The sequence below is a fragment of the Temnothorax americanus genome, unplaced genomic scaffold (genome assembly GCF_048541705.1).
Source record: "Temnothorax americanus isolate GAGA-0224 unplaced genomic scaffold, ASM4854170v1 Scaffold3, whole genome shotgun sequence".
NCBI lineage: Eukaryota > Metazoa > Arthropoda > Insecta > Hymenoptera > Formicidae > Temnothorax > Temnothorax americanus.
This window is the reverse complement of record NW_027509442.1, coordinates 2,309,927-2,335,454: the sequence shown is the minus strand read 5'-3', so window position 1 is coordinate 2,335,454 and position 25,528 is coordinate 2,309,927. Positions and strand designations below refer to the sequence as shown.

At 40.4% G+C, this 25,528-nt stretch overlaps 1 protein-coding gene across 7 annotated transcripts in view; it reads right to left on the bottom strand.

The window, feature by feature from the left end:
- Tfap-2 (transcription factor AP-2) overlaps positions 1 to 25,528 on the bottom strand; it is a 217,713-nt gene that overhangs the window by 123,324 nt on the left and 68,861 nt on the right. The window contains exon 1 of one of the 7 annotated variants that reach the window (XM_077411983.1): positions 7,628 to 8,314. The exons of the other annotated variants lie outside the window; for them this stretch is intronic. The gene's annotated coding sequence lies outside the window, so the exon portion shown is untranslated. Of the gene's footprint in view, positions 1 to 7,627; positions 8,315 to 25,528 lie in introns of those variants that run through there. 7 annotated transcript variants of the gene reach the window in all.

Sequence of the window (25,528 nt, the reverse complement as noted above, 5' to 3'; positions counted from 1 at the left end):
GCGCTAATTTCGGCCGCGACATCAACGCTCGTAATCACCGTCGGCGGACGGTGATATTGATCCACTTGTTTGCGAAGTAATTAAATCATTTTGTTAACGGGGGTAAACGACGAGCCGTTCTGCCGAAATTATTCGCCCCGCTGCTTGTGCACCCGATTATTAAAGCAAAAACGCTGAGACCGCGCGATCCACGTTAACTATAAAGTAAATGCCGTGCGTGATTTATCTGATCGCGTAAACCACGGCCCGTGGACGAAATTCATTTTCGCTTCCCTTGTAATCGCGCGTACGATTCACTTCCCTGACGTGTACGCTAATGAAATAACTTCATTAACGGTACGACCTTAGTATCAACGTGTATCAACATAAAAGTTTTGCGGGCTGAAAAGATAAGACGGAATGTTCATTGGCTTAAAAGTCGAAGAAAAATATTTGGTAATATTTTCTCTCTGTTTAAGTAGAGAGATAAGACTTCATTTCATCGGTTACTCGATGATGACTATCGGATGATAAAATACGCTCCCTTTATTTAATCGGTGTTACACTTATACTTATATCGTACGCATTAAACGCATTCGTCGGGGAAAACAATTTCTCGTGCCATGACGGCAGATATATATTGAACACGATGAATAATGGCGCGTAATTCGTTGCAGAATGCGACGGGAGTCGCGCGTCGAAATTCATCTACCGAAAAGCGTTTTATCAATGACACGAGGCAACGCGAGAATGAACGTAACGAGAAAAATAAGACAAAAGAGAGGAAACCGATACACCGGACCGTGAATAACTACTGTCTCTCCAATTTCGCTGATAATTAATGTCCGACGATATAATTTCATTAAAGACAATAGACTCGCGCGGTGTTTGTTTGAATTATGATGCCCGCGGTGATAAATCGCGCGCTTTAATAGCTACCATGCCGGAGCAATTATTGTTGTGCCAAGTTTGCTTGGTTGCGCGATGCGTTGGCTGCCCACGCAGAAAGCGAGAACGCTCGATCGGGAACGCGCTCAAATGGATGAAATGGATAATATAAGATGTTATAACGCGTTACATTCGTGCAGCGTGAAAAACGCGGAAATAAAACTGAAACGCCGAGAGCGATATACCAGCCTAAACCTTAAGCGATATAAATTTTATAGCAAAGTAATAAGAAAATAAAATAGCACGAATAAGAGCTTTTCTAAATATTAAGAGAGAGCTAATTTAACTATCTAATAAACAGATATCCATCTAATAATAGATGCTTCATTTTCGAGTAAAAAATAATTTGATCGATAATTTGAAACAGCCACATTGCAGCGTTAACATTTAATATATCGACAAAAACAGATTATTACAAATTCATTATAATATATAATATCATATAATAAACATTCACGATATTGAGAAAAAAAATATGTACAATGAGAAAAAAAATTCGAAAGTTTTATAATTCAAATGTGAGGGCAATTGCCATTCTATCTGGACAATGGCTACTTTTAAACCGTGTGTGTATGTATGTGTATGCGCGTCAATATACTATAGTTCTCTGATAAAACTACTGTATTAATACAGATTGACTCGCTTTTGTTAAGAGCGCGGTTTAGGTCCGCATCACATTCTCGACGCTTGAAATGCGAGCGAGCGCGTTCCGTTGCCACGGCAATATCGCGGCCGGAAAAAAAAATTGTAATGGCTTACCCGCGACGATGGTGCCCCGCGCGCGGAGATTTACATTTTCATTTTCCCCGATATCAATTTTTGAAGTTTGTTTTCATACGTGGGGAACGGCGCGCGGCGCCGTTCTGCCAACTCGGAAACGCCAGATTCGGCGATATCGAATACGCGATATTGAAAAAAATATGCGAGCGAGATACCAACGAAGCATATGCACGCGCGTTTGTTTGCGCCGAATCTTTCCTCGAAAAATATTATAAAGGAAAATGCATCCTGCGCGCAGCGACGCGCGAATAATTACACTGTACCGTATACGCTACGATTGAATATGGTTTACACGAGGGTTTACATTATATTTATGTTTATATTTACTATTATGTTTGTAGTATTTAAAGATATTTAAAAGTACCATTTATAAATGATTCCATCAAATGATTTTTTGATATGTAATTTTATTTTTCAATCAAGAAAAACAGAAATATTATTAACCTAAAACAACTATAAAATAATATGGAATGAAGAGTTATTGGTGCGTTACCGTCGCGAAAATTCAGACGTATAAATATAGATTTGTAAACCTGGCGTCTTCCCGCGCGCATCAGCATTTCCGACCTAGCGTTTCCACCTACGCGCGGTTATGCCGCGTTACACTCCGCGGATATTCTTTAATACCGAAATAGGCTTGAAACCGTTTCGTTTCAGGGGTTAACCAGGGTCCCTCGAGTACACGTCTGGCAGTTCTGCGGTCTGAATGGCTAGTTAGCGCGAAGATTGGTTTTCTCCGCATTATTCGTCCCTTCTCTTCGAGCGGCGTTATTGGGATCACCCAAACACACGGCAGTAAAATCAGCTAAGCTGGCGGTTATTTATTGCTCGCGGTGGCACAGGTGAAAGAAACGGGCCTCACTCACGCTCTACCATCCTCCGCACGATCCCTCCTCTCTCTCTCACCTACTTTTTCTAATGTCTCTTTTTTAATCTCTCCCTCTAAAAAAGCGCGTAACGTGCCGGGATTCTTACTGCCTAGTGCCTGACTCCGGAGGAATGTCTTCGTGCTAAGAGGAATCACGAGTAAATATTATTACCAGATGCAATAACCGAAACCGTTCGCGCAAGAGCTATCAATTTTTATAGGCGCATCGCTATGTATTTTACGACTTCCAATGTCATCGTCGTTGTCGCCATTGTTTCCAAAATTAATATTATACAAGAGGTCTGTATACATCTTCTTTATCACGCTTGCAAAATTTGACGTGACTGTATAATATATGATCTTAAATATCCAATGCGATCAATCATTGCAGATGTTCAAGAACTGGCGTTAGAAGTTTTGACCGATGTGTTTTAGCATAAACTTTCTTAAACTGGAGAATTCCGTGAGAAAACCGGAATGTCTAGTATCGAAGTCGATTAGTGCAACATATAGTGTTTAGAAAATTACATGTATTTCACGCCCTAAATCTGCTAGAAAATTATGTATCTCCTTATTAATAACTATAAGTTTATATACGTGAACTATAATCTATCTATTGAGGCATATACCTGTAAAATATTATTATTTATTCACCATGTATAATAAAACACATATAAATATTACAATCATATTTTATATGTTATATATGTTGTTTAATTTTTAATCTCAAACATAATCTATACCCTGTCTTACAATCGCTAAAAATATTATTATACGTATTTTACAATACTTCGTCGTTGCAGAATTGGAGAAAAGAGGAAATGATAATAGGGCACCCGTTCTTACTGCCCGTTTGTATTATTGTACGTTGTGTTGCATGATTTACGCGACCTGGTTGAATTTCATTTGCATATGCCCTCGTTATAATCTGCGCGCCTTATAATTTCCGAGAACATTCTATCCAGATCACGGGGATACAGGTTGGAGGAAACGGGCTTAATAGCGATGACAACGTGGCCTACCATCGATCTTATTTCTTACCGGCCTCTATACCCCCCGTGCGCCGCCGCTAATATCGCGGTAACGAGCGTTGCATCATTTTCAATGGAACCTGCTCGCGAACGGCTATCAGCCGTTTTTTTTTTTATAGCTGTTTAATAACGCGGGCCAATCAGAAAACACCGCGACATTTCCGTTTTTCGCTTCGGCGCGCAGCGACGCACCGTCGTCCGGGAATGAATAAGTTAATCTTGATTAGAGCCCGAGCCCGATGATATATACGCGCGAGCAGATTGCGAAATGTGTTTTCACGACAAACTGCGCGGATTTCATTTAATTATACACGGTCCGCCTGTTTTAATCTCTCGCGTAGGTTGATCTGGATGACTTCAGGGGTGGCACGTGTACCACTCTTTTGTGACGCGCTTGATGGAGTTGGCGAAATCAATCCGCGTTTAATACCGACTCCTTATTCATGTTGGAATAAATGATAAAACGTCTCGATCAATCTTTCTAACGTCGATGCCGTTTGAACATGACTTTGCGTTAATTTCATCAATTGAGTGGTTTTTGGATTCTATGAACGTCACACGTGTAGACTAAGATTGCGTGAATCATTCGAAATTTGCCGGTGAAATCATCGAGAAATGACGCACTCGAGGAAAAAAAATCGGATTCAATTCAGTGGAATCGAAAAGCTTAGAGAAAAATCAAGTCAAAATACGGCTGGTTGTGATAATTAAAGAATAATACAAATGGTCACTATTTAAATGATAATTAATGTTTTCTGATTATCCTTCTCTTTCGGCTTATCTGCCTGTAGCAGCTTTGAAAAAGACTATTCTGTTTCTATCATTATATGGTTGATTACAAAGCGGAAGTGCGTCATTATCCTTTGTAGAGAGAATGTTATTCGGAGTACGACATCTTCGACGCGAGCAGCAAAGCCGTTGTTGACCGTAAAGAAAAATGCTGCGTGCAACAAAGGTCGGGGGAGCAAAAGACGAGGCGCGGTTGATTGAAACGTCAGCTAAGAGGAGTTATGTGCCTGTACTATGGTTCCCGTCTACTCCCGAATGCACGATGCAAAAGTTATATGCACGCACGTGCAATATCGTCGCGTATTAGTTCGCTCCGATCGCAGCCACGTATGTGTGCATGTACATGTACATGTACAGAATGCTTCAAGTTTCAAATTTATACAGAATTATACAGTCTTACACACACATGTTATTAATTGTGCAAAATTCTACGTGCTTTATACAGAATACATATACTTATCTTGTGCCCGATTGTGCCCGATTGTGCCCTGTTTAAATAAAAATATCAAAAAAGAAAAGCAAAAGAACGTGTTTTTGTTAAGGGGCGAAAGAGTTATTGGCACGGTCACTGTGAAAATTTATGAAGATTGTATCTACCAAACTGGATTAATTGGCAGTTGTTCTTCGATCCTTTTTTCTTTCAATCTTATTTTAATTTCGAAACTATACCGAGTATATCCTGCACCTTTCGAGCGATCTTTCCACGAGGACTCACCTGCCGCGGTCTCACGTTCCCCGATTTTGGCCAATCCCGTGAAAGCACGCGGTGGACCGACGACGTCCGTGCGTGCGCGTGCACACGCGCGCGAGCGCGCGCGCAATCTTGGCTACGATACACGCCGGAGTAATTGGCGATCGTAAAGCATCGAGGGCGCTAACAGGAACAGCGGAAATGTTGCAGGCGAGTCTACACCTCCGCCCGCGGACGTGTGACGATTAACAACCTAATAAGAATTCCGCCTCGGCTCGCAGCTTTCGATCGCAGTCAATGCGAAAAGTGTGCACGCTGATAAATTCAATTACAAGATATGCGTGTGTGTATGCATGAGTACGATAAAAGAAAAATTTAATATATTTGACATAAAAGTTTTCTCGGAAAAATAAAAGAAAATATAATTTATTTATCAAAAAATATAGCGTGGGTAAAAAATATGTTTCAGCTACTTCTTGAATTTATTTAATATTATATGTTGATGGGGGGGGGGAGAGAGAGAGAGAGAGAGAGAGAGAGAGAGAGAGAGAGAGAGAGAGAGAGAGAGAGAGAGAGAGAGAGAGAATCTAAGACTTTGATTTCTTCACGAAATAATTCAATAGATGGCGAATATCGCAAAACTTTAATCTTCGATATTCAACATTTGAGTTAAATGTTAACTTAAGTTCTCTCATTATCAACAAAAGTTCTTGTTTCTACATATTCTTGTTGTCTTGATTATATTTTCTTTCAAAGAAACGCGCGTCTCCCTTTCTTCTCGCGTAGCAGACTACTTATTTTTTAAAGTGTACCCGAAGGACCGTAAGTACGCGTTTGTAGAATCGCATCGCGATATTACAGTCAAGGTAAATTTGTTAAATTTGTTAAATTTACAGCATTTAATGGCTGGTTTGTGGTAATAGCATTACATTTCGCTTTGTCAATATTGAAGCCGCTAGTCGATCGGACTTGTTAATTTGATATCAAACATTTAACTTCAGTTGGGGGACGCGGGCCTATTTTGCTTCCATATTTACAATAAGATTTAATACACAATCGGAACTACGCACGTGTAACAGAAGATACAATTAGTACAAACTCAAAAGATTTATATTATTTACTCCAAATAAATAATGAGAGAAAAAACTTCTTCTTGGTAACATTTTTTTCATAGTAAATCGGGATTAAATAAGTTGATTAGTATCAACACGTACATTCTATTAATTTTAAAATACATAAAAACATTAATTCTTCCACTTAGTTTGATTATATTATATTTATTTATATTAAATTATATATTTTTTTATATACTTTTAATTACCAATTAAATAAAAAAATACCTGATCTATTAAATTTAAGCTAACTTTCAAAGTAATTATCTAATTTCAGCTTAATTTTCTCCTAAAGCACTCAGTGTTTATTGACTCGTCAAATTAGGCAGTTCTTTTTTACTTAGAGAAACTATACGGATTATAAAATCATACGATACAAAAACTGAAAAATCACATATTGTATTCTATCATTTTTTTTTACGTCAAAATCGCTCTGTCTAAAAAAACAGCAAAAAAAGCAAAAGTTGCACATGTTCAAAATTAAATCCAATATTTTGCTACATTAATTGCGGATAGAAAAGAATGCTTTTCGTCGTATAGATAATTCCATTCGTATAGTCGCGGGAATCGGGACGTGCAGTGTTTGCCATTTGCCAACAGTCTGCCAACAATCGCAGTGAAAACGCGGCGAGAACGCGACCAACATCGCGGAATAATTCCATTGTACCAAGATTTTACGAGTCGCTCTTAAAGCCTGTCATTACGGCGGCGCGTATTCCCGCGCGCGCGCACCCGCACGTAGTACGTCCCAAAGAAATCTTCAATGATTTACCGCTCAATTTTATGAACTTGTATTCCTTAAGAACTCTGAGACGTATCTATTTCACTTAAACGCGTCCTCAGGGCGCGTGACGAATTGCGTGACGCAACGTCACTGGTTAGCCGTTCATTATCCGCGGCCAGGTATACGTTTCAGATTTAAGATAGTGCCAACTATATCTTGTAGGTGGACTCCATATAATTCAACGCTATCTCTAAGTGTACCTTAGTCATTAGACTCAATCGTTGGAGTGTGATCTCAGGTGTAGGAAGATGTTATCTTAAAACTGAAATTCCGTTCTCACATTTGAAGTAAGTGCAGGCGCGTATACAAATTTTAAAAGTGTTTCGGATTAAAGAGCTCCGAATTTAATATTGATTGTTACGGACAAGTTCATGCTGCGCATGAATAAAACATATTTAATTGCATTATCTTTTTTTAGTTACTTTGACTCACTATACGTTATGATATTAACAATTACGAGTTAAACTTTGAATTTACCTAAACTCGTGACTCACAATCAGTCTCAGACCATCAGAGTAAAAGATCCAAGACTTTCTCTCAGCGTTGATCATAACAATCCTATATACTTATATTCGCCATACTTTTCGCAATCATTACGAACGATCGGTAAAACTAACGCCTAAGTATATTTTGAAAAGAGTTTACCATTTGATGCATTCTCGCGGTGTTGTAGTAGTCTAGGTTCGGCATTCGGTCGCTTCGTATGAGGCACGTCTACGATAAATTAAACTTCCGACGATCGACCCACCTGGTCCACCTGGTCCACGAACGCGATTTCGATCGACCCGCGATTTCGAGTCTCCTACGATCGCTCGAAGCGCGAGAGCTGTCCGCCGCGAAAGCACTCGATGACACCACTGTACATGTAACACTCTCAGAATCCAACAGGTACTTGGCACCAGCGTGAGATGCGAGTCATTGGAACCTCGCGTTCACCGACGACGAGACGGCGGCATCCCGACGGATCGGTCCGGCATCCTACACCGTGAAGATCCGTCACAATCGCGCGTCGCGCGGGCTCCCCCCGAGACGAGGGCGGTCGGCGGCGAGTTAAGCCTGCCGAAAACGATGCAGCACGTGGAACCCGAACCCGATCACTGTGCACAGATCATCTCGTAACTCGGCGGCGGGTCTCGATTCTTGGTCTCTATGTAAATTCGCGGTTTCGGCGGATTATCGGGGTGCTCCGAGCACCCCCGGGTTCGGCGACCGTTCGCCGGTAAAAGACGGGAAGGGAGATGAAGTAATGAGAGTAGGTACACAAAAGAGGAAGACGAGAAAGGAAAAGAATAAAGAGCAGAAAGAGAGAGAGAGAGTGAGAGAGGAAGAGAGATAGATGAGTAGGATGGGCGAGCCCGAGATATATCGAGTTACCGGCACCGCGCGCGGATATTGTTTTCCGATATCTCGACCTTTGTATATAGGTATTCGCCTTAAACCGTCGTACACGCAGGAGGACTCGAGGGTTACTGCGCCCGCGGGGCCTTAGCTACCAGATAGACGCGCCAACGAAGCGGCCGGGGTAGGAGCTGGGACGGGCCTGAAGGCCCGGTTTACTTCCCGCCTCGGCCGTATTGGCTGCTCGCAACCGGTCTGGGCCCAATAAAATCGCGCTGAATGCCTCTGGACGCGAGGGACGGGACGCCCAGACCGACTCGGATTGGCCCGCGCCCGGCACCAGCCTGCGCGCGGCAACTCTCGCGTATAAACTGCCGGATAACGTCGTGGAGATTTTATTTCTCGAATAAAGGATGGGTCGTCTAAAGGATGGGCTATCGCGGGCATCTGCCCCGCGCGCTCCGCCTGCATCACGATCGCCGGCCGATACACGAGGATCTCATCGCGCGATCGCAATCGCGATTGCAATGGAATTTCGACGTACGGTCGGAATATCCGATCTATTACCGTAATTTTAAAACTTTTCTCTAATTTCATCAATAAAACATATATTGCAGCATGAAAGATTGTATCTTCCAAGTTTCATACGTAAATCATTTGATCGGTTATGATTATATTGTACACATATAATATTATTCTTTTAATGTATACATATAGACGCAGTTTTATTCTATTAATATGCTAATACATATGTAAACAATATCTTTCTCCATCGCCGATATCTTTTCTCGTGTATAGAATAATTCTGCTAGATAATATTGTAAAATTTTTATTTTCTGAATGAAATAATTTTTACTAAAACTTTTTGAATTTTACTATATTCTCTTTTAGATTTTTTTAGATAAACTTGATGGTCTTTGCAAAATTACTTAAACAGAACACTCTTTTTTCACATGATTGTACTTTTATAGATAATGTCAATCACATTAATACGAAAATCGACAACATGCAATAAATTTAAAACATTAAATGTAAATTTAATCCATTATCACTAAATTATATAAATGTTACATTATTCTTTAAGAATACTATTTAAGCATGAGACACACAAAAATTCGTCATAATAATTCTATTAATATAATTTAACTCGCTGATTTATAATAATTTATAATTAGAGATTTTTATTTTTTCACAATAGTAATATATCCTAGCTTATAATGTCTCTTTTATCACAATTGAGTGTTACTAACAATTTTGAAACAAATGACAATGTGTTGAAATATATATACACTTAAGAAAAAACACGATAATGCTATAGACAACGTTGCTATAACAGGTACGCTAATGACATTAATACGGCAATAAATTTGTCACGTCGATATTTCTGGAAAGTGGTTCTCGGATCGTTTCACTAATTACACGACCGCATAGCTTCGATCCACGCGCTGACCACGCAAACACACCGCGCGCGAATGTGACCAGACCATCATTCTGGTCGACGACCCGGTTTCAGCCGAGGGCAGTCTCTGAGGGTAGATTTTTGATCAGCTACCTGAGCGATGAACAAATGAATGGAATTCTTTTGGCAATCTCCCGTAGGACATGCCCTTCCTGTTTTTAACTTTTGGCCTAAGCCCTTGGCATCCTAGACGCGCGATGACGTTAATGAAGACGCCCGGATGACTTCTTCTTGTGGTTTTAATTAACCCCAAAGTCGGACCCTCGAAGAACTAGGGCTCTTCTCACTATTAGAACAGTCCAGCTCTATTTTTTACGAGAATGAGGAGTGATAACTGAGTTTGCCAATAATTCATAAATTCTCACTTTTGTAAAGAACGCTTTCCTTTGTTTCGCGTTATTTTTCACAAATTATCTGTTGTTTATTTTTCAATAACAACAAAGATTTTCTTACTCCAACAATATATTAACAAATTATTTTAAAATTGATGCTTGAAATTTTTATAATTTTATTTTTCTATTGATTCAAAAGCTTATCCATTTTAAACAATATGTGTCTAGAAAGTATTAACTTTTTCGTTTGTTATAATTTTTTTCGACAATGTTACGTAAACAGTAGCATATAGGCAATCGTAATTTCAAATTGTGTACTTTGACTAAATGTTTTAAACTTAAATTGATGCTATCTTTACTCGCCCTGTTTTTGCATACAGTATCGGTGATAAACAAGTCATCAGAAATGTGGAAATTATATGCACAATCAGTAGGCAGTCAGACTTCTTGCTTTTCCACTCTCTATATCTTGCATCGAAACGATAACTGTAAAAACAACCTCTAATATCTGCCTTCCGCTAAAGTCCGCCTATTTTTATTCGTATATTCCGCGCCAACAGCATATCGTGTAATTCCTATATGCGATCGGGACTCGTCACTTCATAGACACGTAAGGAAGATTAAGACGCTCTTTACGGGCTCGAGCGGCTCGAGGTACGAGTGGTATGCGTACGAGGGGCAGCATGAATTCCAAAGATGAAATTACCTTACGAGGAATTCCTGAATCGGTTATACGAACGCGGCAGTTAGGTCCGAATCGTGACAGCCCAGGGCATGCACGCGAGCTTAGCAAGAAAAATTTCAGATCGACCTAGCGAAATTGGAAGGGAGGCCTTTTAACGAGATACGGTCATCATTGCGGTCCGACGTGTGGTCACCTTTTTGCGATCATTTTTTTCGACGCGTGCATTCACTATCCGTCCCTACCTCCCGCCTCTCTCTCTCTCTCTCTCTCTCTCTCTCTTTCTCTCTCTCCCTCTCCTTCTCCCTTACCCCGCATCCAACCGACCGATTGTAATTACTTTTGCGATACTTCATCTCCGCGGCTTTTCAATTGCGCACCCGCTATCGCGCGACCGGCGCTTGCAATTTTTTCTCTCGCTATATGCTTCACACGTACACCCATTTGCAGAGACTTTGTTTGTAACGTATCGCATCTATGTAATGCAGTTCGTGTATTTTCGCGAATGCACTATGCGCGATGGAAAATTGTTGTTCACGTTTAATGGGTCACAAACAAACCCGCGTATATTTTCTGCGAGTACCATATCGTGTTCCCCAAGAGTATACGGCTGTATATGAGTAACGGTTGACACATGGAAAATGTTACGCATCGCAAATCGCGAATAATAAGCGTATCGTTGTTGTCATACGGAAGAACCCGAAAATTCGGGATCGAGTTGTTTGTCATCAAAATGAACGAACCAAAAATTAGAGACAAAGGTATTACTTCGTTAAACTTAATTAAATACGTTCATAACATATATACTTAGCATATACTTTTATGCATTAATGATAAAATAGTATACTGATAAAGTAGTAAGTACTGTTTTAAGCTTGTTACTATATTCTATTTATTATTTAAACTATTTGCGTTTTTATAAGTTTAACTCTACTGAGAATATTAATACATACAATAAAATTACTTTAAGGAATAAAGTATTATATATTGTAAAATTCTTTTTATCTAAATGATAAAACGCGATAACATGCTTTATTATATAATACCGATATACCGATTTATGGTCGTCTCTAAGAAATTTCGCAAAAAATTCTTTCAAGATAAAATCACACTATAGAAAACCGGGTGGAAATTCTTCCAGTCGTCGCAGTTCCAGAAAGCTCCTCGTGAGATATATTTTAAGCTATCGTTCTGGGATTTCACGCTTATTTTATACGCCAAATAATATTGTACAAGCCGATCGTCGGCGAAGACGGAAACGGGAACGTCGTTTCGCTTTGGTACCCGACTTGCTGCGGGACGCGCGGTGCGCGCCTCGGCTACAGTATATACAGTATATGTATACATATAGTTCCTGTTCGCGAATTTAAACCGACAACGGTATATCTCAGGGCGTAACCAAAGAGGTAGGTAGGTTGGTAGGTAGGTATAAAGGGGATCTTATTGATCTGGTAGCCCGGGGCGTGTCATCCTGGGCTGTTGGCCGCAGGGAGGACCGCGGCTAACCCTAAAGCAAAGGGGGATCCCCGTGGCGTCGCGCATGCGCCCGCGAAACCATTTTCTCTGCCCAGAGGGCTAACTTACACCAATCACCAGAAGCTAGAAACCCTTTTCGCCGAGGGGCCCTGTAAGAACTTCCCTCTTGGAAGGGGAGAAAAACTATATATTTTCCGTTTCACCCCCCCCCTCTCTCTCTCTCTCGCTATTTCTCTCCGCTCCCTCGCTCTCTTCTACCCTCTACTCCAAATCCACCGCTGTTCAAATATCTCGTCCCATGAAATTTCCCGAAGGTGAAGCGAATGTGAATCAACGAGAAACTCTTCCGCAAGAGCTTTTGGCAGATCTTATTGTCTACAAATTATTGCTATGTCGCGTACTCATTGTACGTCGCGACTTTCGTACAAAATTATTTAAGCTGTACCAGCCACGTTTGGAAACGACGACTGAGAGTCTCTGCTTGATGTATCAATCTCAATCGCGAGAACCTACAAGAAATATAGCATGATTGTACATGATACATGCGTTATTAACTTCAGTAATATGTATTCCCCCTTCTTTCTCTTTCCGGACGGAATAACATAGTCCAGTCACTATGTACATTTAAAAAAGACATAATTCTGACCCAGGATTTTTCTTTTGGGGGGTGTTGGGGGGCTCAAGAAAAGCTTAATCTCAAGTTTTCGACCTCTGTTTCCCGCTTGCTTTTTTTACGGGAGTAAAAAATGTGAAAAAATGGTTTTTTCGCGATAACTCGGTTTCTAATAAAGTTACAAGGTCGAATCGGATCTCATTTTAAAGCTTTTTTTACGCTCTACAAATTATGTCGTATGACATTTTTACGTACGATCGATTGTTTTTGAGGCATCGAACAAGAAAGGGAAATAAAAAAGTATGATATTTAGTTTTTTTCTTTTTACTCATTATTGTCGTCCGAAATTGCAAAAATGCTTCAAATAAAACTTGTAGAGCGTAAAAAAACCTACAATATTCATTTGTTATTCATTTCATTTAGTTGAAAATTACGCCTTGTAGAGCGCCTCAAAGTGGAGAGTCGTCGCCATCGCGTCAGCGGCGCGTTGGTTACGTCGATACGCGGCACCGAACGCTTTCGCTAAGATTTCCGATTTCATTGACGCAAAAAAGTTTTTTTTCTATTTTATCATTTTTCGCACACGAATCTGTATAAACGCTTCAAATAAAACTTGCACAGCAATAAAAATCGTAAAATGTTCTTATTTATTACTTTAATTTCGTTGAAAATTCCATATCGCACTACGCCTGCAAATAAATCTTGCAAAGCCTGAAATTATTATATTTTGAAACCGTCAAGTTTTCTTAAGGGAATCAAACACGTATTTGCCATTGCAGATAGTTGTTTTAAAACAAAAATTACACTTACCGTTTCATTGAAGAATACATGAAAGCGTGCAGTTTTATATCTAAGTGACAATATTCTTGTTCATTAATAAATAACAAGTTATTCATGTCTTGAACGTTTTGGTGGTGGCTGATTGTCGCCATCGTCTTCTTGAAGTTGAACCTCGTTCGGGTGTTGCTCGTCGTCTTCGTCGTCGTTAAAATAGTCATCCATCTCACTTGCCATAATTTCTGCCGGAGTTATCGAATTCAGGCATGTTTGTCCGGAACAGTGATAGCAAATCATCGAACATTTAATGCCAGCTTTTCGGCAACCACACGAGCCACTGCAGTTTCCCTTGCATTTACATGAAATTAATTGCAGTAGCTCAGCAGGCACTTTTGATGACGATTCTTTCGCTTCTTTACCGCAAAATAAGCAATTTTTCTTGAAATGGAAATCTGGATGACACTGTTCTTCTCTTGATGTTGATGGTGATTCGCCATTGCCACTTCGCCGAGAAGCCAACGAAGCTAATCTTTTATTCGAATACGTTTTGTAACACGCCCCGTGTACAGCAACTTCGGTCAATGTCTGCAACTTTCGATGATATTCCGCATCTCCTCTTTGCTCGCTCGCCAATAAAAGAGATTTAATACCTCTCGATTTCACCACTTGAACGTCTGTTATCAAAGGTTTTTCACATATGAAACAATCCGAGTCACTCTCTGTTGTTCACTAAAAACTGAACTGACAAAATGTCCAAAAACTGCATTAACAAAATGTCCACAAAATTCTCGTTTCGAAAAGCATCCGCTCGCTGCGATATACAGAAAACGACTGGCAAATGCAATAAAAAGGACCGGCGCCGCGGCGAGCAGATGTTTACTATATATAGTAAACATTTGCTAGTATGTTTACTTTATATAAAACCATGAAGAAAACAATGAAGTCTGAAAGCGTTCGGTGCCGCGTATCGACGTAACCAACGCGCCGCTGACGCGATGGCGACGACTCTCCACTTTGAGGCGCTCTACAAGGCGTAATTTTCAACTAAATGAAATGAATAACAAATGAATATTGTAGGTTTTTTTACGCTCTACAAGTTTTATTTGAAGCATTTTTGCAATTTCGGACGACAATAATGAGTAAAAAGAAAAAAACTAAATATCATACTTTTTTATTTCCCTTTCTTGTTCGATGCCTCAAAAACAATCGATCGTACGTAAAAATGTCATACGACATAATTTGTAGAGCGTAAAAAAAGCTTTAAAATGAGATCCGATTCGACCTTGTAACTTTATTAGAAACCGAGTTATCGCGAAAAAACCATTTTTTCACATTTTTTACTCCCGTAAAAAAAGCAAGCGGGAAACAGAGGTCGAAAACTTGAGATTAAGCTTTTCTTGAGCCCCCCAACACCCCCCAAAAGAAAAATCCTGGGTCAGAATTATGTCTTTTATAATCCGTTTTTTTGTACATAGTGACTGGACTAAACATTGGATTAATGAATTTCGATAAAACGCTGGTGCAAACAGCGTTAGCTAATGCCGTGTCGCGAAGTTAAATAGAACACACAGGATTCGAAATGCGCGCATCGCCTACGACTTAAACCAGTTTCTTCACGCGCCGCGCGGCTTATGAAGATATTCCGGCCGTAACATCGTAATTACGGCTGTCAGAATAGTCGTAATTTTACCGAATGCATTCTTACGCTCGCAGAACCGTGGGGGCCGCACGTCGTATCGACGTGCAGAAGTGTTAAATGGCGCAAGTTTATTGTGGGTAATCGATACCGACGAGTGCGTGCATACCAGGTGCAAGACCGCGCTCACGGTGCATAGAAAAGAGATTGTCGACGGGAACGTATATTCTCTAAGTCCCTGGGTATTTATCATCGTGACAAGGTCCAGGAGTGAGTTATTGCGAATTTACATTACGCATATTTATATCCCTCCCGATGCGCAGAATTATTTCACGTCAGCGCGATACTCGCTGGGAGTTATCGCATAATTTGCGCGAAGCGTTATTTCGCGAATACCAATTCATTATCGCTGCGTGCCACTTCCGCATTCGCGGACGCGATAAACAGGCCGCATAATCTCATGGTCGGCGGATTGCCATTTCTTTGGAGATAAACCGCGAGAGATTCGACGAAGAAGCCAACTGAAGAATCATATAGCAGTATATTTATTCAAAATGAAGTCAATAAAAAGATAAAATTTCACGAAATTCTAAAAATACTTTTAGAAATTTAACAATCCTGAACCATTCCTGCAAAATCAACTACAAGCCGTTGTGTACAATTAATGCTTCCGAAGGTTAAATCGAAGTCCCATTGCCTCATTCGCAAAGAACGCAACGTTGTCTTCATTTAAAGCCCGAAGACACGACCCTCGACTCGGGTCGTGCACGTACGCACGCACGCACGAATGCACGAATGCACGAATGCACGAACGCACGCGCGCGCGTGTACAGGGGTTAACGTAGCGATAACGTTACGGGCTATTAAAGGGACGTCATCCGCGAAGCGAAGCGCGAGCGGATGGCACGAGGGCGTGAGTGCCGATATTTAACGAGCACGCTAACTATTGGTACTTATCCGCCGCGGTGTTTACACGCACCGCGTTATGGACTTCTTTCGAGAGCTGTTCCTTCTTGCTCCTCCGCCTCCGGAGAAACGTCGGCCCACGGCGCGCGCGGCAGTCGTAAATCACCGTGGAAGTCGGCGTTGCGCTTCCACGCATGTATACAGGATGCGCCTATCGCGAGGTATCGACCGGAGCTCCGCTCCGAACGAAACAGCTCAAAACAGATCGTATATATTGGTAGAAGGATTTTATTCTCGGGAGAGAGTATATGGCAAATAAGAGTTGGGTCTTGAGAAACTCGGACAAGATCAAACAACAGATGATCGTGTAACGCTGAAGCTTTTTAAAGTCGCAAAATTTCTTCAATTTCCTCACGTTCACGTTATTAAAGTTTAAAATCAGATATCTTGTGTATGAGATAAGTCCTGTGTATGAGATAATTCCTCTATGGTGGATTTATGTTGGTGTGAAAATCAATAATTGATCTCCGTGAAAAAAATTACAAAGTAAAAATTTGTATTTAAAAGGAAATAGTATAATCTATGCAAAAGTATCAAAATACAGATTTGAAGTTTATGTATCCTGTTTCATAAAATAAAACGTATTGACTCATTCATTAGCAAAGCGTGCATTACTTGCAATTGCATAATATAAAATATCAATCTGATTTTATCTAAAATTAGACTTGGAAATTGATTTAAATTATTTGACCAGACGATCGGTGTCTTTCAAAGGCAGATACCTCTATGAAAATGTAGCACGCGTATTCACGTATTCAAATTTGATCGCCTTCGTTCTGCATAATTATCTAAATATGTATCAGCCACCCAGTATTTATTTTCGCACGCGGTTGCTTATTAAATTTAAGATCGTGCACTGCTAAATACACGATGATAGCACGGTACGCTAATACGAATTCCAATGCAAATCGTCCGCAAAGATCGTCCCGATCGAGTGACGCTGTGTAACTACCGAACCTAGTTTCGATGTAAACCTACTGAAATACGGTTTTGGTAAATATCAACTTCGATTCCGGCAGTTCGGTTGCCGTGTGTGCCGAACTCGGTTTCGGTAAATACACTGGGCGCATTTAATCGAAAATTTCCGCTATCGATGTCTATTATGACATGCCTACGTTAACTTAGTCAAATTATACAAACTGCAGTTTACTGTGTTGTAAAGTGGTGAGTATAAAAACGTAATCATTGCTAAAATAGGATGTATTGCGCTTTTCTATATAATTTTTCAGAGATATTTCTTTGAAGCTAATAAAAATCAAACAATGTTAAAAAAGTTACGTAAGAGCAAAGTTTAAGATTTGAAATTTGCGTAAAAGATAGGAAAAATTAAATCCAAATTTGCAAGAAATACAGGCTTATCTTTTCCACTTTATATTCTTGCAAATGTAAAAAGAGTTTATATTATAAGAATTGGATGAATCTTCGAGAAAAAGAATGTTAAATTATAAAAGCTATAAATAAAATATTTTAATAACTAAAATCGCACCAACGTCATATAAGACGCGGATCGAACAGATTTTGCTGGGTGTTTTTAGAAATATGTAGCCGTCACTCGCTCGCATATACGCAAGGAGAAACCCCTATAGTATTGCCTACGGCGTTCTAAACTCTTTCCCTCTCTGTTTCTCTCTGGCGATCGTTATCGTATCTCGATAAATCGGGCGCGGTTTATCGTTAGATACAAGTGTGAAGATAAGCGTCGAGAGCCATCGTACTCGGTGCGCGTACAGATTGCCATGATAAAAGAAAGCGGAAGATATTGTGCATAGAGGCAGGTTGTAATTCGCGTCGAGGTGTTTCAAGAAAAGGAATCAACGGCGCGAACGACAGCGAAACTGACTAATGATGGAAGCTGCAAATAATTATTAGATCTCCAGCATAATGCTGAAGTTAGATGAAGCAAAACGTTCGCGTGCCTTACTTTCGAGTAAGAAATATTACATTGCGTAGGAAGTTTTGACCACGATAATTTATCAGCGTCTGTCAAATAAACTTTTCGGCAACCAACGAGCTTAATATTAAAGTCAACAAAGAAATCTCTGAGTAAACCGACATGAGCAAACGACCGAGGAATTTCAATTTAAAATACGAATCATCTCTTCCTCCCCTCTATTTGATGAGTTCCTCATACGTGACGGAGATTGACGTTAAAAAATCGACGCTATCGCTATGTCATTTCTGGAATTCAGAGTTCATAAGCGGAAGGAGGAGATATGGGTGGGAAGGCAACGCCGCTCGTCGTTACGTCCGACGCAATCTGGGCGCCGAATCTTCGTGATCCACGAGGTAAGAACCGAGCTGCGGCGAAAAAGATAAGTCGCGATACCCATACTCTCGAAAATTCACAACGGATCCCCGTAGACACCCTCATCAGGAGAGAGGAAAAAGAAGGGAAGAAGGAGAGGAAGAAGCACCGACGTTCATCGCACCCTTCCTCCCTTCGGCGTAATCCACTTCGTGTATCCTCCAGTTGCTATATAATGCGTTGTTCGCGATTTCCTCTCGAAGCATGAAGAACGGAGAGGTGTGCGAGAACGATGAGAAGAAGAACGAAACGACGGAACGACGACGACGACGACGACGACGAAGGGCTGCGAAGAGCGAAAGCGTAGAAGGGGCGGTCGACCGCGGAGGGAAGGAGAAGGAGTTAGACGTCGGTGCATAATCGATGATCACAGTCATAATAAATGAAGTATGTCTTGGTAGGAGGTGGGTAAGGGTGTAGGGTACCTGACGACGGCCTCGGGCGTCCGCAGGAAGATCATCTTCTTCGGCCGTAATCCGAGGTGTGCGTCGCGTATCGCGTATCCGATCGGAATCTCCGGCGCTCCCCGGGACCGGACCAAAAGTAGCTAATCATAATAACGTGCCGGTACCCTAGTACCCAGGTGCGTGCACGCCCCGCTACGATTACCCGACATTATAAATTTCAGTTGCCCTCGAACGGACGCGCATACGCTCCTCGCGCTCGCCGTCTCCCTCCGCCCTCCTGCGAAGATGCGAAAGAAGCTTGCGAAAGAAGCTGCGAATGCACAGCTTCTCTGTTTCTCTTTCTCTCTTTCTCTCTTTCTCTTGCTCGCTTGCCGCTTTAGCCTTTTTTCACGGTCATCGTGACGGAAATGATCGTTGGGCGACTAGTAGATTATTCGGTATCATCGCGCCGTCAAATTTCGACAATAAATATATAAATTCCAGAACAAACAATTGTAAAGCATTAAGCACATCAGCTTAACTGAAGAAAGCTTTGTACACAAAAAGTATTACATTAATGTATATTTTGGACGAGTAATAAAGAGAGCTTTGAAACAAGATTATAGGAACGAATAATTCACCAGCGCGCAGCGTCTGTTATGGCGATCCGTGTCTGGGAGCTGCGCACTCTTTCACACTTCTATTATTAAAGGAAGTAATGAAATTACCCCAGAGCAATTTATATGCTCGACTACGATTTATGCGATCCCGCGGCGTCCCCTTACAGCTTTGCAAAACATGTAAAGTCGTAAAATGGACGTATCGTATTCGCGTCTCTTTAGTACCACAGCCATCTTTGGCTAAAAGTATTGTATTTTTTTACGCACGTCTATATACAAACCCGCGCATCCGAAAACGAAATACAACAGGGAAAGTCCTTATATTTTAGTTACACCGCATGAATGCTAAAAATCCATCGCAAAAAACCGGAATGTATTTACATAACTGTAAATAAAATTTATATAAAACTGTACTAAGAAAAAATGTTCTGGATTTTAGGAAATATTAGTTTGCATACAACTGTGACTCCATTTACTAAAATAAAAAAAATTTTCCTTTTTATTATAGTATACTAGAAAATTAGAAAAATTAAAAAAACCGGTTTCCAGAAAATCGGTACCGAAAAACTATATACACTTTATGGTACTCCCCGGGAAATTTTACCTCTATTTCATATACTTTTAGTAAAAATTTGGTCCACTAACGAATGAATAGTTCGCCGTCAGACATACATACATACATTCTGACGACGGTACTTATAATAATAGATGTGTATTCACTAAGAAAAAAATATACTAATAAAAAGGAAAATTTTCTTTATTTTAATAAATGGAGTCACAGTTGTATGCAAACCGATATTTACTAAAATCCAGAACATTATTTCTCAGTGTGGTTATTAGTTATTACGTAAATTAAAATAAAGATCGCGTTGTAGTCTTGTAAGTACTTACGTCCTCGATATTGAATAATTCTGTATTTATTAAAAAAACAATCGCTATTTTTTAGTTTATTCTATAATATCTATGGATAAAAACATTCGACGGTTTTAAGAAATCTTGCTTCATACGTCATTCAACCTGTTTCCTATGCAAAGCAGTGCCTGACGAGTTTCTGGATCAAATAAATCAAAGATAGGGAGTCGAACACGGACAACGAGGGAAGAGGAGAGAGAGGACTGAAGTACGTACGGAAGGTAGAGAGGTAAAAAGATGAGATATTCCGTCGAGACACAAGGGGACAATGAGACATATGGACAAAAGCGCAGGATGTAAGACCGGAGCGCGGAAGGGAGAGTTGAGCGGAAAGAAAGAGAAGCGGAAAAGCGTATACGAAGCGAGGAGACGGGCCCCTCGACGAGAGAAGAAGGATCCTCGACGGAGGAGAGGGAGAATCGAGTTGGAGAGGCACCGAAGTTGGAATTGATCGGAGGAGGAAGGATTGCAGGGACGAACGCGGAGGGTCGCCCGCAGCGCAAGCGCCCCTCAGGCGACGTCACATTGATTCCTCCGGGAAGAGCTTACAAAATGGCCGCCGGCGTTCCATTCCTTCCTTGCTATTCGTACGGGGTAGGCTTCCGTCTATCTAGGTCTCTTTGTCTGACGAGGGTGGTATGTATGCGCGGATATACGGGGCGGCTGCCGTGGCGTCGGGCGAGGGCGGTGTGAGGAAATCGATGCACCTTGGAAGCACTATACGAACTGCCGTTTCTCTCTCGTATAATCTCGCTAGCTCCAGCCTAGAAGAGACGACGACCGGATGGCTGGCTGGTTGGTTGGCTGGCTGGATGGGCGAACGAAGGAGAGTTACCAGCGCGGAGGGAATTGAATTATCAACCGAGGCGGAAGGTGCAACCTCTAAAGATAAACTGCCTGCCTAAAGTGAATCTTAATCTGATACTGACGATGTAACCGTTTATCGGATACCACCGGCAAATAAGGTTGCCGTGGCCCACCCGGGGTTAGACGACACAGTAGAATGCACAGCTCTCTGTTCGTCGATCGGCAGCAACGCTGCCGATTGCGAAGCTATAATATGTTGCACAATGCCGTCCGTCTGAGCTGTTCTTGATTGACAATTAAGTATAACAACGTGTAAGTGTAACTATGCTGAATAATACGTACAAAGCGAAATTTGTATCAATGATTTGATCGCCAAAGTTTGGAAATTTAACTAGTCGCATGCAAAGAGATCAAATTTTAGTAAACAAATTTAGGTCTCGTCGAAGAAAATACAATTTTATATTGGAGATAAATTAGAGAAAAAATTTGGAAGTGTCTGTAATAGGACAATATACAGTGCTCTTAAACTAAGCGCGACATTGATTTTCAAAAGTGACATATAAACCTCTCTCTCTCCCCTTCTTTATCTCCCCTCTGTTCGAAGTTATTTTATGTCTTCGTGAATCTCGTTTTTGCTCTCTTCGAAGAAATAAAGACACCGTTCAAAGCGACATTAAATTCGTATCAAAACGCAACCGGACAAATCCGCTTCCTCGACTCTCCCGATCCAATCCGAGTTGCAAATTTCATCGATTACGAAGCGCGTCTGCCACAATGCCTCGAGAGCAGCCTCACGGTGCGCTCGCATCGCCCATGGCCTCCGCACGCACACGCACACACATACACACGCGCGCGCGGTCGAACCGGAACGTCGATATCCCGTCGCGCCATAAATATTAAGAAACCCTATAAACAAAGTCGCCGATTATAAATAAGACGAGCGGTAATGTCGTGCATCAGGTACGCGCACCTGACGCGAAGTCACGGTCAGCATTATCCTATGAAGGCAGGATAATTGAGCTTAAATATCGCGGCGGTCGTGCTGGAGCGCGAGGCGGGCATTCGGTGATTCGGTGATCATCAATGGAGACGAGCGCGTTTTGTTTTACAACCGGAACGCGAGTACTTCGGCGCTCTCTCTCTCTCTTTTTTTATAAGTGCAAGAAAAAAAAGAAAGAAAAAGAAAAAGAAAAAAAAACCGGAGATGCGGAACGCAGGCATTGCGAGCTCTATCACGCGGAAATTTCAGTTATGTTCGTATCCTATCGACATGTACATCTCACGATTGTCATACGTATTTGTCAGCGAGATTATAACATTAGGAGAATATCGATAATAATTACACATGTTCACACGGATGATATTATGGACGATCAATGCAAATACGTTCAAAACGTGTTCGATGAAGTTTACGACGTTATAATTTGCTGTTGCTATCGCGACACCTAAACGCGATGAGATAGTCACGGAAAAATATATTAGTTTCGTTTTATGACCTTTCATCTTTTAAAGTTCTTAAAAAAGAATTCCTAAGGCAGTAATTCGCGTTCCTCATTATTAATATTATTTCTTAGCAAGAGATTACGCGATCAATGTGTAAAATACGCGCTGTAATTTATTATAATGTAAGATGTAAAAAAAAATATTCAATAAAAAAAAATTAAGTGTTTGCAATTATCTCGCAACAGGTATGTTACTGCGCGTATTATTATAAAGTAATTGAATGGAAATTAGTGGAGAAATTATTGGAACGATTTTGTGCGATCGTTATTATGACGCGCAAAAAAGTAGAGAGAGAGAGAGTAAAGCAAACATATTCGATAGATAATACCTGCACACTTCCAGTACAATTTACACATCGATCGGGTCACGATTTAAAAATTATCTGTAATTACACTATAAATATATGGCGTACGTCGATATTTATACATGTATCACATGTATCTCTCGTCCGCTTGCGCTGTTAACATATCATAAAAAGTGGCGAAACGTGTCAAAATTAATTCAAAAATTTCGCATCTAATAATTTCACAAATGCCATTGACATTAATAATTCTAGCTATAGCGATACACGATAATTGAAAGTAAATCCCTATGGATTTATTTTTTAACGATAAAAATGAACGTGTACTCATTCGTAAATATTTTCCTTGAAATTGCAACGCGATTCTTCAGCTACGTATAATAACCGCGCGAACTGTTAAAACTTGTTTTCATATGGAAAAAGGGCCCTTTCACTTATTATCGCATCACGACAAGCGAATTGCTAGGTATTCGCAATGATTGCCCGGTATTACGATATCATGATCCACATGTGTATCCGTAAGATAGAGAACATTATACGTGTTATGTCATAAAATGATTTTTGCGGATTATGTCATAAAATGCTTGATTTTTCGTATTTTCGATATTAGCGGGTATAGTTATTAAAAAAAATAATGTCTTCGAGATGTGTCGAGTGCCGATCATTTTAACACAATGTTTGACATATAAATAATATCTTTATAGATGTACGATCTTGCGAAATAGTGATAAATAAAATATAGCTGTTTATTCACGTAATTGTTTGTAAATAAAAACATCAGCCTTTCCATAAAGTAAATATGGACATTCAACAAAACGATCCGATTAACATTTTCAATCAGAACGTTCCCGATATTATGTGCGCGCACGTCTGTTTTTATATTTATTGGAAACGAGCTCGCTCGTGGCTTCTACCTGCAATTACGAACACTTGCAACACACGAAAAATTATATAACGCCTCTAATTAATGTGGCAGAGTACAAAAGATGGCGACGCACTCTCGCCTTTTCTCTCAACCGCACCGTCCGTCAAACGCCAAATCGTTTGAACGTTCCACACGATCGCGTGCTGATATACGCGTCATTACCGGCATACCCAGCGAGAACCCACCCTCAAGTGGGGACTTTCAGTCTGCGGTGACCATGAAATGACGCTTCAATATGCATGCGGTGCGCCGACGTTCTTTCACCCCTTCGTTCACCGCGATGTCCCTTTTCCTCTCTCGGTTTCCCTCGCTCGCTTACCCGTCTCTTTCTCTCTTATTCCCCTTTTTTCTCCATTCCTATCCTTCCCTTCCTCTCTCTCTCTCTCTCTCTCTCTCTCTCTCTCTCTCTCTCTCTCTCTCTCTCTCTCTCTCTCTCTCTCTCTCTGCTTTGTCCTGTTCATAGTGTCTTCTCTCTTTGGCTACCCGGCAATCGTGATTTTCCGTCCCCGCACCGGCGCCCAACGTAAACCGAGATCCGCCGCCGCATGAGAGCGGACCAGATGTGACTACATTCCGCTTTGTGTCCCGCGGGTTAGCGAAATTCCCGCGCGAGCAAGCGAGAGAGCTCGCTCGCCGCTGTCGATGGTGTATCGCTGTGCATTCCCCGCATGATTCTCCCTCTATTTCTCCTGCCCTCTTACTCCTCCCACTAGGTGCATCTGCATTACTGCCTCGTTTCCTGGTCGCGTCTTTCACACATTGGCTATCTATTCTATTCTACAACGATCCCAAAAATGGCTCGCGTCGTTGCAAAAACGACTCGTCTACTATGAAACTCTATTCTAACTCAATTTTAAGATCTAATAAAAAGAGTCTAATTTTTAGAATAAATTATGTAAATCTATTATATATTTTTAAATGTATTGTGCTTTGTGTGTATATAAATTATATAGGTAAATATAGGTAATAAAATATAAATAATAAAAATTGTTATTAATATTTAATGATAAGACACATATCCAAAATATTGTGTGTGTTCATATATCACTATAAATAAATAAATAAAATAAATTATTAATTTTACGTCATAATTTTTAACTTAACATTATTATTATTATTTCAACAATTAACTTGTTTATCGAACTTTGATATTCGAATTGTTTTCATGTAGATTTTAATTTGTTTTTTTTATCATTACATGTTTCTTTCTCGAAAGTGAAATATTCGATATCGTATCGTACGATATCAAAGAAATACATATCTTTGATTGTAATAAAAAGAAAAGCAGATCATTATAAAATTATAATTATTATATCATAAAGTATATACAAGACCATACGCGAGACTATATATGTATATGTGTATATATATATATATATATATATATATATTATATATATATTAAATTCTGATATTGTTACATGGTAATATATGCATTGTTATCACAATGTATCGCATAACGAACGACGTTATTATATTGTAAAGTTGTTGCACGCGCACACAAATAC